Raw genomic sequence first — 18,819 nt, forward strand, 5'->3', positions numbered from 1 at the left:
AAAGAGAGCTACCAAGTTCTCCGGCCTCTTCTTATAAGGATGCTAATCCCATTTATGAGGGTTCCACCCTCATGACCTCCCAAAGGCCCCAGCACCAGGTACCGTTATCTTGAGATTAGGGTTTCAACATATAAATTTTGAGAGGAACATAAATATTCAGGCCATTGCAGATATAATGCATTAATTCTGTTTTAATCATCCACTGTGAAAATAGAGCTATTCAAAGGTAGGTATAATGCATACATTTCCGATTCTTTTTTAAGTGGTTAGGATCACCTACATAAAGGGCAGCAAACTTCTGTAACCAAATGCAGGGGTTTACAGAGCCTGAGAGGGCGCTACAATTTGTCATCTTTTTGGTATTTAGATATTTTTTTCCTTTTAACCTTCTTTATACTTTTATTTTGAACTTTCATACAATTTTTTAGTTGAAATGAAAGTTAGACTTAACTGCAGACACTTTAAGATGAGCTCAGTCTTCTGCTCACATTCTGTCTTCAGCACCCCCATTCCACCGGCATCTGACACCCAGCCAATTCTCAGTACACATTTGTCATCTGTTTAGCAAAGAAGAAAGCCTCAAGATGTAAAGTGACTTACCTAGGTTGCACCATAAGGCTGACAGAGGGCGGGCCAGAACCTTCTTCTGAGTCAAATTCCATCCCAGCCTCCCTACCCAGAAAGAAAGGCTGGCTAGATTACCTGCAGCCAGGCCCTATGCCAGCTGTGTGGATTTTTTTGCCTTGTAATGCCACTGGGGGCCATGTTAAGAACATCCTTAGTTTGGTGCAATTTTAGACTGGTGGGCTGTTCTCTAGAAAAGTTTTCTTCTTCTAGAAATTTTTTTTTCTACTAGAAAATCATTTTTTCAAGCTTTGGGCAAACTTTCAACAAAATGTTTTTAATTTTGCTTAAAAATCATAATTAAAGCTTCAAAACCCAACCCATGCCCCAGTTCCAGTTCCCCACTTTCTATAGGAGAGTACAGGCCTTTTCTTTCCCACCCTGCTGCCGAGCCAGTAGCCAGGACCCTTCCCTGGAGAGGTCGCCTGCCCCCCATCCTGTCCCCTTCAACCTCCAAGTGCAAAGTCACCAGGTGCCAGCTCCCCTCGCCCCTTACCCCTCGCCTGCACCTTCTCATAAGGGTGGCTCCTTGCACCCCTCACTCCTGCACCTGGGCAGTCTGCAAGTAAGGCGTGGGAAAAGGGAGCCCGTTCCTTGGCCATAGGACTGCCCCCCTGGGCAGGAAGATCAAGATCCACACCCTACTCGCCCCACCTCTGCCCAGTCCAAGGGCAGCCCTCATCATCCTTCCACCACCTCCATGGCAATCTCGAATTTTTTAAGCCACACACCCAAGACCTATGAAAACACTGATTTGCTTTGTAAACAATATACAAGTGTTTGAATAATTGTATTTGCCCTATAAAAATAAAAGTATTGAAATTTGAGATAAAAATAAGTATGAAGAGAAATGCTAATATTTTCTTTCAACGCCCCAAGGAGACTCCTTACAGAGGTGTTTGCTCGCACGCATACACTCCTCGAGGTGTGCACACTCTTTTGGGAGCCTTTGCATCCAGTCTGTTCTGGAGCCTGGGTCTGTAGCATCAGTGCTCCGTCTTGACCACTGGGGAGCAGACAGGGGTGGGGACCAACCAAGCGAGCCCTTTAAGCGTTCTCCACCCATCCTGTCCACCACAGTTAAAATGCTAGAGGAAAATACTTTCTCCTTTTTGTTTGTCTGTTTCTGCTCTTATAGTTTTATAGTATTACCAAAGCACATCCTAGCCAGCGTTTAGAATTCTAAAGAATACAATTTATGTAATGTATAGTTGAGGGTATAGGATAGCTCTCATTTCAGTATTTTTATTTTTTTCTTTTTCCTTTTTTTTAAAAGCAGGGTCTTGCTGTGTCACCGAGGCTGGAGTGCAGTGGCGTGATCACGGCTCATTGCAGCCATCCTCCCTTCTCAGCCTCCTGAGTAGCTGGAACTACAGGTGCACGCCAGCTCACCCAGTAGTTTTGAAAATTATTTTTGTAGAGATGGGGTCTTGCTATGTTGTCCAGGCTGGTCTCAAACTCCTGGACTCAAGCCATCCTTCCACCTCGGCCTTCTAAAGTGCTGGCATTACAGGAGTGAGCCACAATGCCCAGCCTCAGTATTTTTAAACGCAAATTATTGCCAGAAAAAAAATGGTATATTTATTCAGAGGGAAAATACTTGCAGTCGTAAGCGAAAATATCTGTCATCGTCACTTTACAGAAAATGGAAAAGGACGAGGATTGTACAAACACTAGAAATTCCATCTCGGGTGTTTGTCCTCCTCAGCAGTGGGCACAGGTCGTTCCCGTTTTGGCCAGGCGGTGGCGCTCGAGGAAAATGGTGCCAATGGTCCCTGGATGCGCTGACCCTGAAGATGCTCTCAAAGCGCGAGTCTGTTCATCAGAGAATGGACTTGACACCCACTGGAATCATTCCCGGAGGGCGTTGGTGTGAAAGTCGGGGAGAGTCAGGGAAGCATCCCGAAGCCCTGCTGGGCGAACCTATGCTGCTGAGATTACACCGTCAGTACCTGTAATAAAGGACCTGGAAATAATAGATGCACCAGAAGAATGCTTGACCACTGTTTAAGAAGGAACTTGACGAAGAGCATTCACCCAGGGCAGCCCTGGCCCGGCAAAAAAAAAAAAAAAAAAAAAATCACACAGCTGCTCCTCGGCGGCGGGAATGCAGGCGGTCCAGAGAACGCAAGCAGGGAGCTTTACAGCTGCAGTGCGGGCTCAGGGCAGCCCCCTGTCCAGCACTGCAGTCTAGAGCAGGGTCTGCGAGTAAACAGGAGAAAATCCTAGTGGACCTTATTGTGATTCAGCATTTGGAATTTTCCCCCACTTCTGTCCTTGAGATTGAATAAAAGACCTTTTCAAGTTAACGCTGGTTCTTTTTTCTTATGGAAATGGATTTGAGGTGATTGTTTTCACGGGTGTCTTCTTACTTAACAAAATTACGACCACCCTTTGCAGGGATAAAGATATTCTGTCGTTTTTGATGGCTGCATAATATTCCATGGTGTATATGTGCCACATTTTCCCTATCCAGTCTATCGTCGATGGGCATTTGGGTTGGTTCCAGGTCCTTGCTATTGTAAACAGTGCTGCAATGAACATTCGTGTACACGTGTCCTTATAGTAGAACGATTTGTAATCCTTTGGATATATACCCAGTAATGGGATTGCTGGGTCAAGGGACATGGATGAACCTGGAAACCATCATTCTCAGCAAACTGACAGAGGAGCAGAAGATCAAACACCGCATGTTCTCACTCATAGGCGGGTGTTGAACGATGAGAGCACATGGACAAAGGGAGGGGAGCACTACACACTGGGGTCAGTTGGGGGGAAATAGGGGAGGGACGGTGGGGTGTGGGGAGATGGGGGGGATAGCAGGGGGAGAAATGCCAGATGTAGGTGATGGGGAGGAAGGCAGCAAATCACACTGCCAGGTGTGTTCCTATGCAACAATTTTGCATGTTCTTCACATGTACCCCAAAACCTAAAATACAATAAAATAAATAAATGGAAAAAAAAAAAAAAGATATTCTGTCCTTTGGATTCCTGTTTAAATAGGGGTAATGATCAGTCCCATTTAAATAAACTTGAAAAAAACAAAAGAAGGCCACGTAGGCAAAAGTTCAGTTTGAGGCCTCCTAAAAGCTAGGGTGAGCAGATTTTGCTTCGGTCTGCCTATTTTTCAAGGAAAGACTTCTAAAACAAAATGTTTCTAAAACCTGAAATTTTAAAGGTAAATACCTAGTCTTTTTTTTTTTAATAAAGCAAAGCATATTCTGCATTCCCACCCTTAATGAGAATAAAATAAAATACCTGGAGACACATACATTTGGATTTTTGAAAGGAAAATAAATCTTTGGACCCTCCCCCCAAAATCACTAAGCTAAAGGGAAAACTCAAGCTGGAAACTGTTGAGGGCAAACGTGCCTCCCATCCCTCTGCTCACTGAGATGAATGCATATCTGATTGCCTCATTTTTAAACATTAATCAGAAACTCAAAAGAATGCAATCATTTGTCTCTTAACTACGTATGCCCTGGAGGCCTTGTCTCTGCTTCGAGTTGTCCTGCCTTTCCAGACCAAACCAATTTACATTTTACATAATTGATCGATGTCTCACGTCTCCCTAGAATGTGGACACCCAAGCTATTGCCCCGACCACCTTGAACACACATTGTCAGGACTTCCTAAGGCTGTGTCACTGGTGCACATCCTTAACTGTGGCAAAATGAACTTCCTAAATTGAATGAGATATTTGGGCTCCACAGATTCATTTTCAATTTCTAAATGATCTCTAATGGAGTCATAATTATAAAAGTGTCATTCCATTTCTTGGAAATTTGGGGAAGGACAGAGAGAGAAGGTTGTGATACTTAATGGAGCAATAAGAAAGAATAATGAAAAAAAATAAGAAAAAACCAGCATCCCCTGGGGCAATAACTATGTTTTATGAGGCTGACCCATGAGGCTACTAGCAGAATAATGTCACACACCTCTCCCAGTAATGCTCAACTTCAAGACAGACTTTGCAGTAAGAGCACCTGATTCTCTGTCATTTCATGTCCTATTTTACAACCTTTGTACCAGTCCCTGGAAAATTCTCTGCGACTTCCTTTTCCAGCACATAAGGGCTTGTGTCTCTGAAAGAAACCAAGTCCTATCCTTCCAAGATAGAAGGAAAAACTAGGACTCCCCCCTACCACCCATTCAGCCCATGTGCACAGGACTTGTCTTCCCTCACTCCACTTTCCCACAGCCCTCAGAGTGTATGTGGATGTTGGGTTGTTATCTATTAACTGTGTGATTTGGAAAAGGGCAGTAAAATGGAAAGCATATTCTCAAATGTGTCCTGGGCAGCCGACTGAAAAACGCCTACACAGAAAATACAGTTGACACTCTATTTTTTCCAGCTGCACTCCTTCTTCACAACAGATGTACACTTCAGTGAAATACTGCTAGTCTGTAAAAAAGAAAGGTTTATTTCTAAAACAGTGTAGTCATTCTCTCCAAAGTTATACCGTAACCCAATTTAAAACAGGGTGGGAAGCAACCCACTGAAATTTTGATCCGACTCTAAATAAAAGTCCAGAAAAACAAATGCCTAAATAGTTCATTACGTGAAAGCCCATCCAAGCTTTGGATATTATGTACAGAAAAATATCCATTTACCAAAATTTACTTGATCTTTCTATTTTTTTCCAAATAAAGAATAATGAAAAAAAAATCAGCAGTAGAGCATTTCTGATTAAATATTCAGAATAAGTACTCTATGTAAAAAAGATAGTGTAGATTCGGTGGCAGAGAATACAGTTTCTGGAAGTGGATTCAGAAAATCGCAACACTTCAATTTACTAGAGTGAAGATCTTGGGCAGGTCATTCAATCTTTCGGTGACTATGTTTCTAAACCTGCAAGATGGAGACAAGAAAATTCCCTCTTGAGATAGCTGTGAGGTACTGGGGATAGATTCTATGCTAGGAAAATATAAAGTGCTCAGTATATTTTACCATATTATTGTTTGTTTTAAGTGATCACTTCTTCTCAACACATAGATAAAAAGCTTTATTTTCATCATGTTTCAAACGCCATGTCTAAAACACCATGTTTTGTAGGGTTTTCAAAAATGTGTGTCATTTCAGTAGTAAAATGGCTTTATGATTTGGAGACATTCCATACAGCAAACATAAAACTGTTAATATTGTTCACGTGTTTTGATGTTATTGGAAACAATCTAAATATCCAACAATAGGGAAATAGAAAATGGTTAAGAAAGTTATGGAAGAAGGCCATATGTTATGGGTACATTGGCTCACATCTGCAATCCCAACATTTTGGAGGCCAAGATGACTGCATCACTTACAGTCAGAAATTCTAGACCAGCCTGGCCAACATAGTGAAACCCTGTCTCTACTAAAAATATGAAAATTAGACAGGCATGATGGCATGTGCCTGTAATTTTAGCTACACGGGAGGTTGAGACAGGAGAATCACTTCAACCTGGGAGGCAGAGATTGCAGTGAGCTGAGATCGTGCCACTGCACTCCAGACCAGGCAACAGAGCAAGACTACATCACAAAGAAGAAGAAGGAGGGGGAGAAGGAGAAGGAGAAGGGGAAAGAAAAAGAAGAAGGAGGAGGAGGAGGAGGAAGAGGAGGAGGAGGAGGAGAGGAGGAGGAACAAGAAGAAGTAGTTACAGAAGGGGCAGAGAATTTTAAAAATAATTTAAATAGTATAAATAAATGCTTGTGGTGTGTCAAGTGAAGCAAAAGATAAACATTTTATAAGTAGTAAACTCTCATATTATAAAATGTTTAGGGATAGACTGAAAGCAATATGCTAAAATGTTACTAGTGGCTTCTGCAAGTGATGGAAAGTAGATAATTTTTGTTTTCTCAGTTCTACCTTTACTGACTTGCCAAATTTTTCACAAGGTTAACTGAGGACTTACTCTGGGCAAAGCACAGCTCTAAGCGTTTCACATGTGTTAGTTCGTTTGTGCTGCTATAACAAAACACAATAGACTGAGTAATTTACAAAGAACAGAAATTCACTTCTCATGGTTCTGAAGACTGGAACTTTCAAGACAGATGTGCTGGCAGATTTGGTGTCTGGTAAGGGCTGCCCTCTCAGCTTCCAAGATGGTGCCTTGTTGCTGCTTTCTCTGGAGGGTGTCTCCCGTGGCAGAAGAAACAGAAAGGCCAGAAGGGCCTAAACCAGTTCCCTCCAACCCGTTTATAAGGCACTGATCTATTCTATCCTCTGGGATTTAATCACTTCCCAAAATGTCTCATCTCTCAATGCCATTGATACGATTTGGCTGTGTCCCCACCCAAATCTCACCTTAAATTTTAATAATTCCCATGTGCCAAGGGCAGTTGGAGATAATTGAGTCATGGAGGCAGTTTCTCTCATACTGGTCTCATGGTAATGAATGAGTCTCAGGAGATCTGATGGTTTTATTAATAAGAGTCCCCCTGCACAAGCTCTCTTGCCTGCTGCCATGTAAGACATGCCTTTCCCCTCCTTTGCCTTCTGCCATGATTGTGAGGCCTCTCCAGCCATGTGAAACTGTGATTCCATTAAACCACTTTTCTTTATAAATTACCCAGTCTTGAGTATGTCTTTATTAGCAGTGTGAGAACAGACAAACACAGCCAACAAAGTGGAATTAAGTTTTCTACGTAGATTTTGGAGGAGACACATTTAAACCATAGTAACAGCTCTTAATTTCTTTATCTTTCACAAAGGCCATTTTACTTAGGTGGTTTATCGTTGCCATCTCACAGATGGGAAAAAGAAGAGAGTGAAAACAAGTAACCTGCCCACAGCTCTACCCTTAGTAAGTGAGGGAGCCAAAATTCTAAAACAGGCTTGTGACTCCAGAGTGCTCCTAACCACCAATCTACACTGCCTCTTCATAGACGCATCACTTCGAAATAAGAACAAAAGTTTATTTTAAAGAATTTAATTTTGCCAGGCAAATAATTTGACAAAATACAGCATTTACTTTAGAATATAATATTCTTCCACATTATGGATTTAGTCTTTATACTGTCCAATATAGTATCTGAAAAATATTAGATTTCTATGGCTTGTTTTCTCTAAAATACTGTTTCTTTCAAATTTCTTTGTTAAAAGTAACTTCTATAAATACAAATCCAGATTTACCCTCTAAACAAACACAAAGGGCATAAATCTTATTGTATTAAAAGAAATGTACTCTTAAAAGGATATTTGGGTGAGGACATATTGAAATATTTCTCTGCAATTCATATCTGGAAATGGCCCTGTGGAGAATAGAATTACAGGAAGAGTAGGTAATGAGAACTGGCTTCCACTTATTTAAGAATCATAAAGCTTCATAAAATTCCAAGGTTTACTTCATTTTCTATCTTCTTTAAACATCAAGTTTAAGAATTTGAACCGAAAAGTAGAAGAAAATAATTCTTCATTTAAAAATATATTCAATTTAACATCATAAGTGAAGCATAGCAAAGTCTTTTTAAAAATTGCTCTAAATTGGTCTGAGATTCCAGCGTTATGGCAGATTACAATGACCCAGGGCATTCACCTCCATCAGTTGACATTCTAATGCCTTCATTCAGCAAATATTTGTTGGACATCTTCCACCGTGCCAGCCACTGACCTAAGATTTAAAAGCATTTGGCAAATCTTTTTGAATTGCCTACTCAGTCCAGGAGTTTGAAGTTAAAGAGTCTACAGAAGTTTAGACCTATGGAAACAGGACATCAAGTATATGGTGAACCTTCCAATGTCAACCCTGGACAAGGCTTTCTTTTGAAGAGGTAAACAGGAAGCATAAAGAATTCTCCTTGAAAATCTTGGTAGACGATAGCAAAGAGTGGGCAAGGGTTTGGATGAAGATCGGGGGGTGAAGCCTAGCAGCTCAGTTTATGAAAGGTTCTGGGAAAGCCTTACCCATCCAGTGTGCCAGAAATAAACCTAAAATAAGTGGCACCATTCAAGCAATGAACTTCTGAGAATTAAAGCATGGCCAAGTCTGAAAGCAGGACACACCCTCACTAACTCAACAGAACCTTGACATAAAACTATGCCTTCCTGGCTTTCCTCTTGCTTCTTTCTGCCTGTATGTTTAATCAAATATGCCACAGTCATCCTATAACTGCATAATATAGTGATTTCTAAAAGGATTCCATTGGAGTTCATTCCATTTGCATCAGTCAAAGAATCTGTCTTTTCCGTAAAATTGCCTTGCCTGTAGCCTTCAAAATTGTAATAAGAGATGGCTTTTGTCTTCCAGCCTTACCAGGAAGAAGAAAGTGAAGCAATTTTCTTCTCTCTGTAAGCAGTCTGCACATGATGATCTGCCCAGGAAGCTGTAGGTATTGTAAAATATTTCTTCTCTGTAGATAAAAAATGGTTGTGGTAAGATGCCAAGAAGTCTCTTTCTCTCTTTCTCTCAGTCTCTCTTTTTCTTTCCTTCTTTCTTTCTTTTCTTTTTTCCTGCTTTCCTTTCTTCTCTCCTTCCTTGTTCCAGATATAACATTAAGACTGACATGATGCAACAAGTTTGAACACAATATGTCTAAGAACAAGTTCTTAAGAGATGCACCTGAGCCCCAAGAAACACAATGAGGATGTGCTCCTAGGCCTGGAATCTCTAGGCTCCAGGAGCTCCACGGTCCTAACCCAAGTGATGAGGAGGAAATCCCTTCATTCCCTCGGGCCTCTAATTCCACATCTGGAAAAAAAAAAAAAAGACGAATTGGACCAGAGTGTCCCCAAGTCTCCTCTTGTTCTTACCTTGTAGTTCTAGAATAACGGAATGTCAGGAGCCCACGAAAGCTTCCTCCAACAAATGTGCACTTGGGAGACCACTCCTTCTTTCCACCCTGCTAGGTCGTACTCAGAAGCACCTCTTCTCTTGGCCCTCCTCGACCATGCTATGCCAACCACGCCCTCCCTGAAGGATGGTGCTATGAGTCACCCGCCACCAACAGCTCCCACCTCCGTTTTGGTTCTTCAGCAGCTTCTTAAAGTCCCTGGCAAGAGAACACAGAACCCAATACTTATCCATCAGTGTAACGGGCATATGGGAATGTGACGTAATCACCTTTTTATATTCATAATTAATGCTCCCGGCAGCCCAATGAAAGCCAATCAACCATTTCCGAATCCAACAAATATTTCAGAGCCTGGTTCTTGTGTGGTTGGCAGGGGAGCCTGAATCTCCAGTGGGGACACAGTGGAGCTGAACTGCCATCCAGGAGGTGACTGTCAAGTGGGAAATAGGAAACAAGAGAGCACACAAATAAGAAGATGGCATGAAGGGAGGTACACGTAGATTAAGTGAAGGGGCACCTTAAAGGGAAGGGGGGTTTAGTAAGAGACCTGAGGGGTTGAGGAAGCCAACACTGCAGGTGAGGGTGCGGGCCAGGCCTTGTGCAGGCCAAGGACCCAGAGAGCCTGGTGATCTCAGGCTCAAAACCTTAGTGTGGCTGGAACTAAGGGGGACAGACACGTGGTAACATCCCCAAGGCAGGCAGGGCCTCAGATGCTGGGCAGCAAATGTGGGTTTTATCCTGAATACAAAGAGCAGCCATGTGCCAAGGAGGCCAGTGCTGCTGCCACTGCAAATATCCAGGTTCCGGGAGCCCCTGAAGCCTTCTCCTCCCGGGACAAAGATCTACCCTCAAGCTGCTTCTCATATCATTCATGCCACTGACTCTCAAGTATGCTCCTGGTCGTATCCTGGACTTGTTCTTCAAGTCTTATCTTTTATTGTAGCACAAAACCTTCTGGCATCTGTTATGCAAATTCAAGATACCAAGTCATTTGAGGAAGAAGTAGAGAAGGGAGGGGAAACAGGGTCATCTTCCCCAGATCCCCTAACTCATTTATGCAAAAGACGAATGTGGTCCCAAACTCCCCGTGCACAAAAGCTCCCAGGCAATTACTTTAGGGAAGCCAATGATAAATTTCCACTGAATTGCTGGGTTTATGAAAGGATAGTGTTTCCACAAGGGGGGACTGCAGATGTTTTGAGAGATATCAAAACATATTATAGAAAGGTTTGGCAACATGGAATTTATAGAAATTAAGTAGGTTTCTTGACTATGGGACTTCTCAGACCCTTAATCTGCAACTTCAGGTTAGAAGTCTTTGGATCATCATGGCAACTTTGTTGGCCCCATGCCCCTGGACTCCAGTGGTCTGCCTTATAGTCTACATCTAGAGTACTATATAAGCACGAGGAAGGCAGAGATTGCATCTTAAATATTCCATGTCATTAATGGTGTCTCAAGCATAGTGAGATCTCAGTTATTAACAAATATTTACTAAATAAATAAATGAGGGAGTCACCCACAGGTGATCATTTTCCAAACTTCTCATGTTTTTTTCTTGGAACATATCTTTGGACTATTGTTCTAAAGAACAGAATCCTTAGGAATGCTTCTAGGGAATGCTGCTTTAGGAAAAAATGACAAAACTATGATGTTGTCCAGTTTATTTACTTAATATGGAAGAACCCAGAATATTTATTATAGTAGGTACTTTTTTCTGATAGAGAACTTGTGCCCTCTAAAATTTACTTAAACTAAAAATGCCATGGTCATCCTCAATCAAGATAGCCATCTTGCTTCATTTCTCTGTTCCCTGCCTCTCTCTATCTCTCTCTCTTACATACACAGATACTCACCTACACAATGATGCATGGCCATAATCATTAAAAATTATTTTCAGTTTAGAAAATGCAGAGAAGGAAACAACTGTTGGTAATCCCACCAGCTAAAATATTGGCATTTTTCCTTCTCCTGGTCGTCCTTCTTTGCTGCTTATTTTCCCAAATCACACTTTTTCATGCCCACAGTGGACACGCCATGGGAGGGACCCTCCGGCTACCTTCCTCCCTCCTCTCTCAGAAGTCTGGTGTGCTGTGCATGCCCACAGCCCCATTCTTGGGCCAGTCTAAAGTGGTTCCTTATGCACAAGGAACTGACCAGAGGCACACTGGAGCCGCTGAGCCAAGCTGGCTTGAGCTTCCTGCATACCTGGGCATCTCAAAGGCTGGAAGCTGCTCTTGAGAGTGAATTTCCTAGAAGCTAAAACCATTCCACTGCAAAAAGATCCATCTTCTTCCCACCACAGTAAAAATATAATTCCTTTTGCTTCTCCTTCTTTCTTATTCTGCATGTAGCCTATTGTCTTCAAAAGCTGTTGCAAAGAGAACTGTTCGATGTGTCACTGTGGACACTAATTGTTTAGTGGGGCACACTTTTCCTGAATTCGTTGCAGGGTTATAGGTCAGCTGATTTATTATTATTTGTGCCAAAGCAAATGGCTTTTGAAGTGAAGCTCCTTCCTGGCAACAAAGAATGATCCCAGCTCTTGGAGTGTGTGTCTGCAGCTCACGCCTGGATGCACCCCAGGACAGGGCTGTGGTCTTTCCCAGCACCTGACTGGGTCTGGCTCTCTCAGATTGCACACCCCCAAAGACCTGAACAACTGAGGCAGGTGAGTGGTCAGGTATTTTTCCTGCTTGCTCTTGAGATAGTGAACAAGTACTCTCCCCCACTCCCCAAAACATCGAATCCCAGCATTCCTAATGTGCAAAAAAGCTTTTCACAGAAAAGCATTACAATCTGATAATTAAATTAGGTGCTTGTGGGAAATAGCACAATTAAAATCAGAAAATAATTTAGAAAGATTAAGCCCATTAGGGTAGGACTTTTCTTATTTAGTGGAGAGGAAATACAATTAGGTGAACTAACTTATTAAAAACACCTACACAGATATCTGAACATCTCCCAAATGCACTAAAATGCCTTGCTCCATATGAGGCAGTCAGACTCCACTTCCTTCCTTTCCAAATCAAATTAGAAAGCTGAATTCAATGATTCCCCAGGAGAAATATTTACACCTCAAAATAGATTAAAGGAAATTTAATCAGAAGCTGACCAGAAATTATTACAGAACTAGTTATTTCCAGCATTTTAGGGTGGTAATCTCATGATTTCATGATAAGAACATCCATTCTATCACCCACTTCTATATAAACCTTAAAGAACAAACAAAGGGGTAAAGATCTACTTTTCAAGATATGGACAAAAAAGTTATTGTGTTCTAAAGTAATTACGGTATAAAGATGGGTATAGATATGACCTGACATATTATACAATAGATCATTTAGGTATAATATAGACTTAATGGGCAGGGCATGGTGGCTCACACATGTAATCCAGCACTTTGAGAGGCCAAGGCAGGTGAATTACCTGAGGTCAGAAGTTCGAGACCAGCCTGGCCAACATGGCAAAATCCTGTCTCTACTAAAAATACAAAAATTAGCTGTGTGTGGTGGTGCATGTCTGTAGTTTCAGCTGCTTAGGAGGCTGAGGCAGGAGAATCGCTTGAATCCAGGAGGTGGAGGTTGCAGTGAGCCAAGATAGCATCATTGCACTGCAGTCTGGGTGACAGAGCAAGACTCTGTAAAAAAAAAAAAAAAGAAAAAGAAAAAAACCTTTAATGAACACATGTGTCTAACAATACATATATAGCAGATGTTCTCAGAGTTTGATGGTTGAAGAACTATAACAAAGTGATTGAAAAGCTTCACCTTTGGAGTCAGATGAACTTGAATCTAACATGGCCACGAGCATGTCAAATCTGTCGCTAAATTTCAGTCTCCTCATCTGTAAAATGGAGATTCTGGAACCACCTTTTAGGAATGTTATGGAGATTGAATAAGGTCGTACCTATTGCTTGTTCAGCAGTGCCCTGGTACTTAGGAAATTCCCATGGTCACTATTTTAAATAATAAAAGTAAGCTGGGAACAGTGGCCCATACCTGTAATCCCAGCAGTTTGGGAGGCTAAGGCAGGAGGATCACTTGAGCCTGGGAGTTCAAGATCAGCCTGGGCAACATAGTGAGATTTTGTCTCCACAGAAAATTAAAAATTAGCTGAGCATGACGGCATGTACCTGTGGTCCCAGTTGCTCTGGAGGCTGAGGTGAGAGGATCAATTGAGCCCAGGAGGTTGAGTCTGCAGTGAGCCATGATCATGCCATTGCACTCCAACCTGGGAGACAGAGCAAGACCCTGTTTCAAAATAATAAATAAATAAATAATCAATAATAGTTCCCACATCCCAAGCTCCTAGTATGTGCCAGGCATTGTTGTAAATGTTCTATATATATTACCTCATTTAACACTCATTGTGATCTTATGAACAGGTATATTTAATTCCACACACGTTCCAGAAGAGGAAATGGAGGCACAAAACGTTTGGCTAATGTGCTGATACTGTTTGGCTCTGTGTCCTCACCCAAATCTCATCTTGAATTGTAATCCTCATGTGTCAAGGGAGGGACCTGGTGGAAGGTGATTAGCTCATGGGGCTGGTTTCCTTCATGCTGTTCTCGTGACGGTGAGTGAGTTCTCACAAGATCTGATGGTTTTGAAAGTGGCACTTCCTCTTTCGCTCTTTCTCTCTCCTGCCACCATGTAATACATGCCTGTTTCCCCTTCGCCTTCCACCATGATTATAAGTTTCCTGAGGCCATCCCAGCCATGTGAAACTGTCAGTCAATTAGACCTCTTTTCTTTCTAACTTAGCCAGTCTCAGACAGTTCTTTATAGCAGTGTGCGAATGGACTAACAGACACACCAATGTCATACATCCAGTAGGTAGCTGGGTCTGAACTGAAACCCCTCATTCCTGAACCACATTATAAGAGCTTCGATCCTTTCTTCAGCAGGTGGGAAAGGCGGAATTCAGAGCAAGAAAGCAACATTAGTACCCCAGTTCATGACCACATTGCAAAAAGCAGTGTCATTAACTCCTGTCATCGTTGTGAGATAATAAAGGCATACAGTCCTTGCTTTGGTCCTGTGTGCAGAAGTTGGAAGCTGAACCAGACTTAGAAAGGCATAGGACAAGTCACCACACCTAGAAAGGATGCCTTAGCAGTGTGCATCTCTATCAGCCCATTCTTACATTGCTGTAGAGAAATACCTGAGACTAGATAATGTATAAAGAAAAGAGGTTTGATTGGCTCACAGTTCCACAGGCTGCGCAGGAAGCATGGCAGCATCTGCTCCACTTAGGAGGGGGCCTCAGGAAACTTTCAATCATGGTGGAAGGCAGAGGGGAAGCAGGCATGCCTTATGTGGCAGGGGCAGGTGGAAGAGACGGGGGAGGTGATAAACACTCTTAAACAGCCAGATCTCGTGAGAACTCACTCACTATACAGTGCCAATGAGGGGTGATGCTAACCATTCACCAGAACTCCACCCCTGTGATCTGTCCACCTCCCGCCAGGTCCCACCTCCAACACTGGGGATCACAATTCAACATGAGATTTGGGCGGACATCACAGACCCAAACTATATCAACATTACAGGATGAGAAGAAGAAGAAAGGCACTTTTTGAAGTACTCTTGATAAATTCTTTACAGAGAAATAAAACGCTTTAATGTTTGGAACGTTTAAATCACAGTGTATGAAACAAATGTGAGTTACACCATTTCTTTTTATTTCCCTGTACATTTATAACTGACACTAAGACAACCTTTAATGTTTTGACAAAATGGTTTAAAGGCCACAGAATGCTCACAGTTTTCCCGTTGATTATTAAGATTGCTTTGCCCAGTTTCAGCTTGCACCATGACTTTCATGGCCCTGCTCTAAGGTACAAATGCTGTATTTGTCAAGTGTCTGTACATGTGGAGTGTGTTCATTTCCTGCAAGGCTGATCATAATGCTAGATGAAAACGTGCCCCTCCCCTGCTCCTCTGACCCTGGTGGGTTCTGCTTGTTCATGCGTTCTGGGCTGGCTTCCATCTCCAGAAGTGATTCTTCTCCTATGCTCTCCTTCCTTACACCCTCTAGTGATGGCTTCGCTACACGGCCTTCCTGCCTCTCAGCCTCCTTCCTGCCTCCACTTCCTCCTGAAGCTCCTGAAACAATGGCACGTCCCAGGCTGTTCTTTTTTGTGTGTTTGTTTTTGTTTTGAGATGGAGTCTTACTCCATCACCCAGGCTAGAGTGGAGTGGCACAATCTTGGCTCACTACAATCTCCGCCTCCCAGGTTCAAGCAATTGTCCCACCTCAGCCTCCTGAGTAGCTGGGAGTACAGGCACATGCCACCATGCCTGACTAACTTTTGTATTTTTAGTAGAGATGAGGTTTCCCCATGTTGGCCGGGCTGGTCCCAAATTCCTGACCTCAGGTGATCTGCCCACCTAGGCCTCAAAGTGCTGGGATTATAGGTGTAAGCCACTACACCCGGCCCCATGCTGTTCTTAACATCTTTTATTCCATGACAACAAGAGCTAACGTGTCAAGCACACACTTGCTTGTAACTCATTTTATCCTCAGCCTCACAAGCTCCTACAAGGAGGGTGATACTTGTATCACTCCCATTTGGCAGAAGAAACTGAGGCACAGAGATGGTAGGTCACTTGCTCAGGCCACCGGACAGTGTCAGGGCAGGCGTCAGACCCAGGTGGCCTGGCTACTGAACCTGCAGGCTGGACCAGCCCATCTGCCTGCTTTTTTGTGGTCCCTGCCTGCAGTCACTTTTGTTACTGAGCCCAGTGGCACAAGCTACCCATGAGACTTTCACAATATAATATTTATCACCTTTAAAAATAACTAAATTTGGTGTTCAAAAAATTTCCATTCAATTATAAAAGTAACATGACTTTGAAAGCATTTCTTAGTGTACAGGTTAATTGGCTAGTCAGCATAGCCAAACACAGAATAACTTACATTTGTTTTTTGTTTTTGTTTACGTATTTTGAGATGGAGTTTCGCTCTTGTCACTTGGGCTGGAGTGCAGTGTTGTGATCTCAGCTCACTGCAACCTCCACCTCCCAGGTTCAAGGGATTCTCCTGTCTCAGCCTCCCGAGTTGTTGGGATTACAGGCACATGCCACCACATCTGGCTAATTTTTGTATTTTTAGTAGAGACAAGGTTTCACCGTATTGGCTAGGCTGACCTTGAACTCCTGACCTCAGGTGATCCACCCATCTCAGCCTCCCAAAGTGGTGGGATTACAGGCATGAGCCACTGCAGTCCAGCCTACTTAATGTTTTTAAATAAATTTAGAAAATCATTTTTAAGTATTTTATAGCCAAATACATATGCATGTGATATGAAACGTGGCTACATTTTTAAATGTGTGATTCAACATGGGCAGGGGACTCAGCTTCGAAAAAAAGGAGAACCCAAGTCCTCAACATAGTCTTACCTTCCCTGGGCCCATAGCTCCTGTGTGGATGGTCCCAGACCATTTACAACTGGATCTGCATGTCCAGCGCCTGCTCAGGACCACCCCACCTGGGCCTCCCCAGACAGCAGGGACGGGCTTGGGCACCTTGTGCAAGGCAGAAAGGCATCAGAGCTCAGGCCGCCTGGATTCAAACTGTCATTCTCCTGCCAAACAAAAAGACGACCTTGGGAGCTTACTTAACCATGCTGATCTCAAATGCGCCTGCTTCAAGGGGTTGTTTGTGAAGATTGTCAACCTGAAGGGAAGCAGCTGAGGCATGATTAATCTAAGCAGATAACTTATTTGAGCCAAGCTTCAGGACGACAACCCAAGAGCACAGATTCAAGTTGTCCTGAATCTACACTACAATGAGTGCAGATGGATGGGAATTTTTTTTATTTTTTTTATTTATTTATTTTTTTGGGGGGGGCACCAAAGTTGACTTTTAATTTGCCCTAAAGCTGTTGAAGCAAAAAACGTAATAAAGCATTCTACTTTCTTTTCTTTTACAACCCCTGGAATGAAGAAAAAAAAAAAAAAAGCTATTTGTATGAAGAAATGGTTTTGTACCTGGGATGAAACAATATAAATTTAGAACTTACAGATCAGGATTAGTTGTATCACTCAACTCTTTAAAAAGTTCATATGGCTTTCCAGTCAAAACCAACAAAGTATTGCCCTTGAAATATTATCTACGTGAATTTCCAAGGAGGCCACAGGACTGTATACTGTCTTGGAATGTCCTCGGAAGGCTCTGTCACTGACCAGGCAACAGTAAAAACCCCAGAGCTCTTTCTTTCACATGGAAAAGGGAAAGCGGAGGGGCAGAAGCTATTCAGACTTCAGCCCTTTGGGCTTGTGCACGTGGTCCCTCCTCTCCTCTGCCTCCTCAGAAGCCACCTCATCCTCCAAAGCCTCCCCGTCCTCTGCCACCAAATGCTCCTTGACCTTCTCTGCCACCACCTTGTCCTCCAAAGCCGCCTCTGCCTCCACTAAGACCCCCGAAGTTACCTTCACCCTTAGGTTTTAACTGATGCAAAATTATTCGCCAGGAATTCTCCTTGGTGTACGGAAATAACAATGATGAGCACTTGGCTACACATGGTTAAGCTATGGGTTGCAGGTGACAGCATTGCCTGTGGCATGATCAGGTTGATCTATAGCTACCTGTGGCGACAGCAAGTAGTTTAAAGAGGTGAACACACAGCTCAAAGCAGGAAAGTGGGGTGTGGTTGCTGTCTCATGTTGATGCCTCTGTGGGCCTGATGATTTGAAAGGCTCACGTTCCTCACGTCAAAGTTTTTTTCTTTCCTATGGATTGAGTTCACACATGGCACATGGAGTATGATCTGTACATTCATTCCTTCAAAACACAAAACAAAAAAGTAGCTCCAAGCAGTGGAGACTCATGCCTGTCATCCCGTACTTTGGGAGGCCAAGGCAGGAGGGTCTCTTCAGACTAGGAGCTGAAAACCAGCCTGGAAAATATAGCGAGAGCTCATCAATATTTTTTTAATTGTTTTAATTATTCAGGCATGGTAGTGTGTGCCTGTGGTCCCAGCTGCTTGGGATGCTGAGGTGGGAGGATCAGTTGAGTCCAAGAACTCGAGGCTGCAGTAAGCTGGGATTGTACCACTGCACTCCAGCCTGGGTTGACAGAGCAAGATCCTGTCTCAAAAACAAAAACAAAACAAAACAAAAAACTATGTGGCAGCAACCACGTGCTGGGCCCTGTTCTGAACACTGGGATATGGCTGCAAACACAGGTCCTGCACTTAAGGAGCTCACCCCTCATGAGGGAGGTGAAGATGGAGATGTAATATGCTCAGGGTGATGAGTGCTGAGGAAAGAAATGAACTGGAGAAACGGATTGGGGCCTGGGACGGCATTGCTGATGTGGGGCATATGAGTGACATAGTTTGGATTTTTGTCCCTGCCCAAATCTCATGTCCAATTGGAGGAGGGGCCTGGTGGGAGGTGGTTGGATCATGGGGG

The 18,819-nt window shown here is 43.0% G+C and overlaps 1 long non-coding RNA gene across 1 annotated transcript; it reads right to left on the reverse strand.

The window, feature by feature from the left end:
* Positions 1-2,182: 2,182 nt before the first annotated feature.
* LOC119470812 lies at positions 2,183-5,522 on the reverse strand. The gene is made up of 2 exons (XR_005199787.1): positions 4,946-5,522; positions 2,183-2,826 (listed from the first exon to the last, which is right to left on the reverse strand). It is a non-coding gene; the product is annotated as an uncharacterized LOC119470812 (long non-coding RNA).
* Between the last annotated feature and the right edge of the window lie 13,297 nt (positions 5,523-18,819).

Source organism: Cebus imitator, unplaced genomic scaffold (assembly GCF_001604975.1).
Source record: "Cebus imitator isolate Cc_AM_T3 unplaced genomic scaffold, Cebus_imitator-1.0 Scaffold41, whole genome shotgun sequence".
Classification (NCBI taxonomy): Eukaryota; Metazoa; Chordata; class Mammalia; order Primates; family Cebidae; genus Cebus; species Cebus imitator.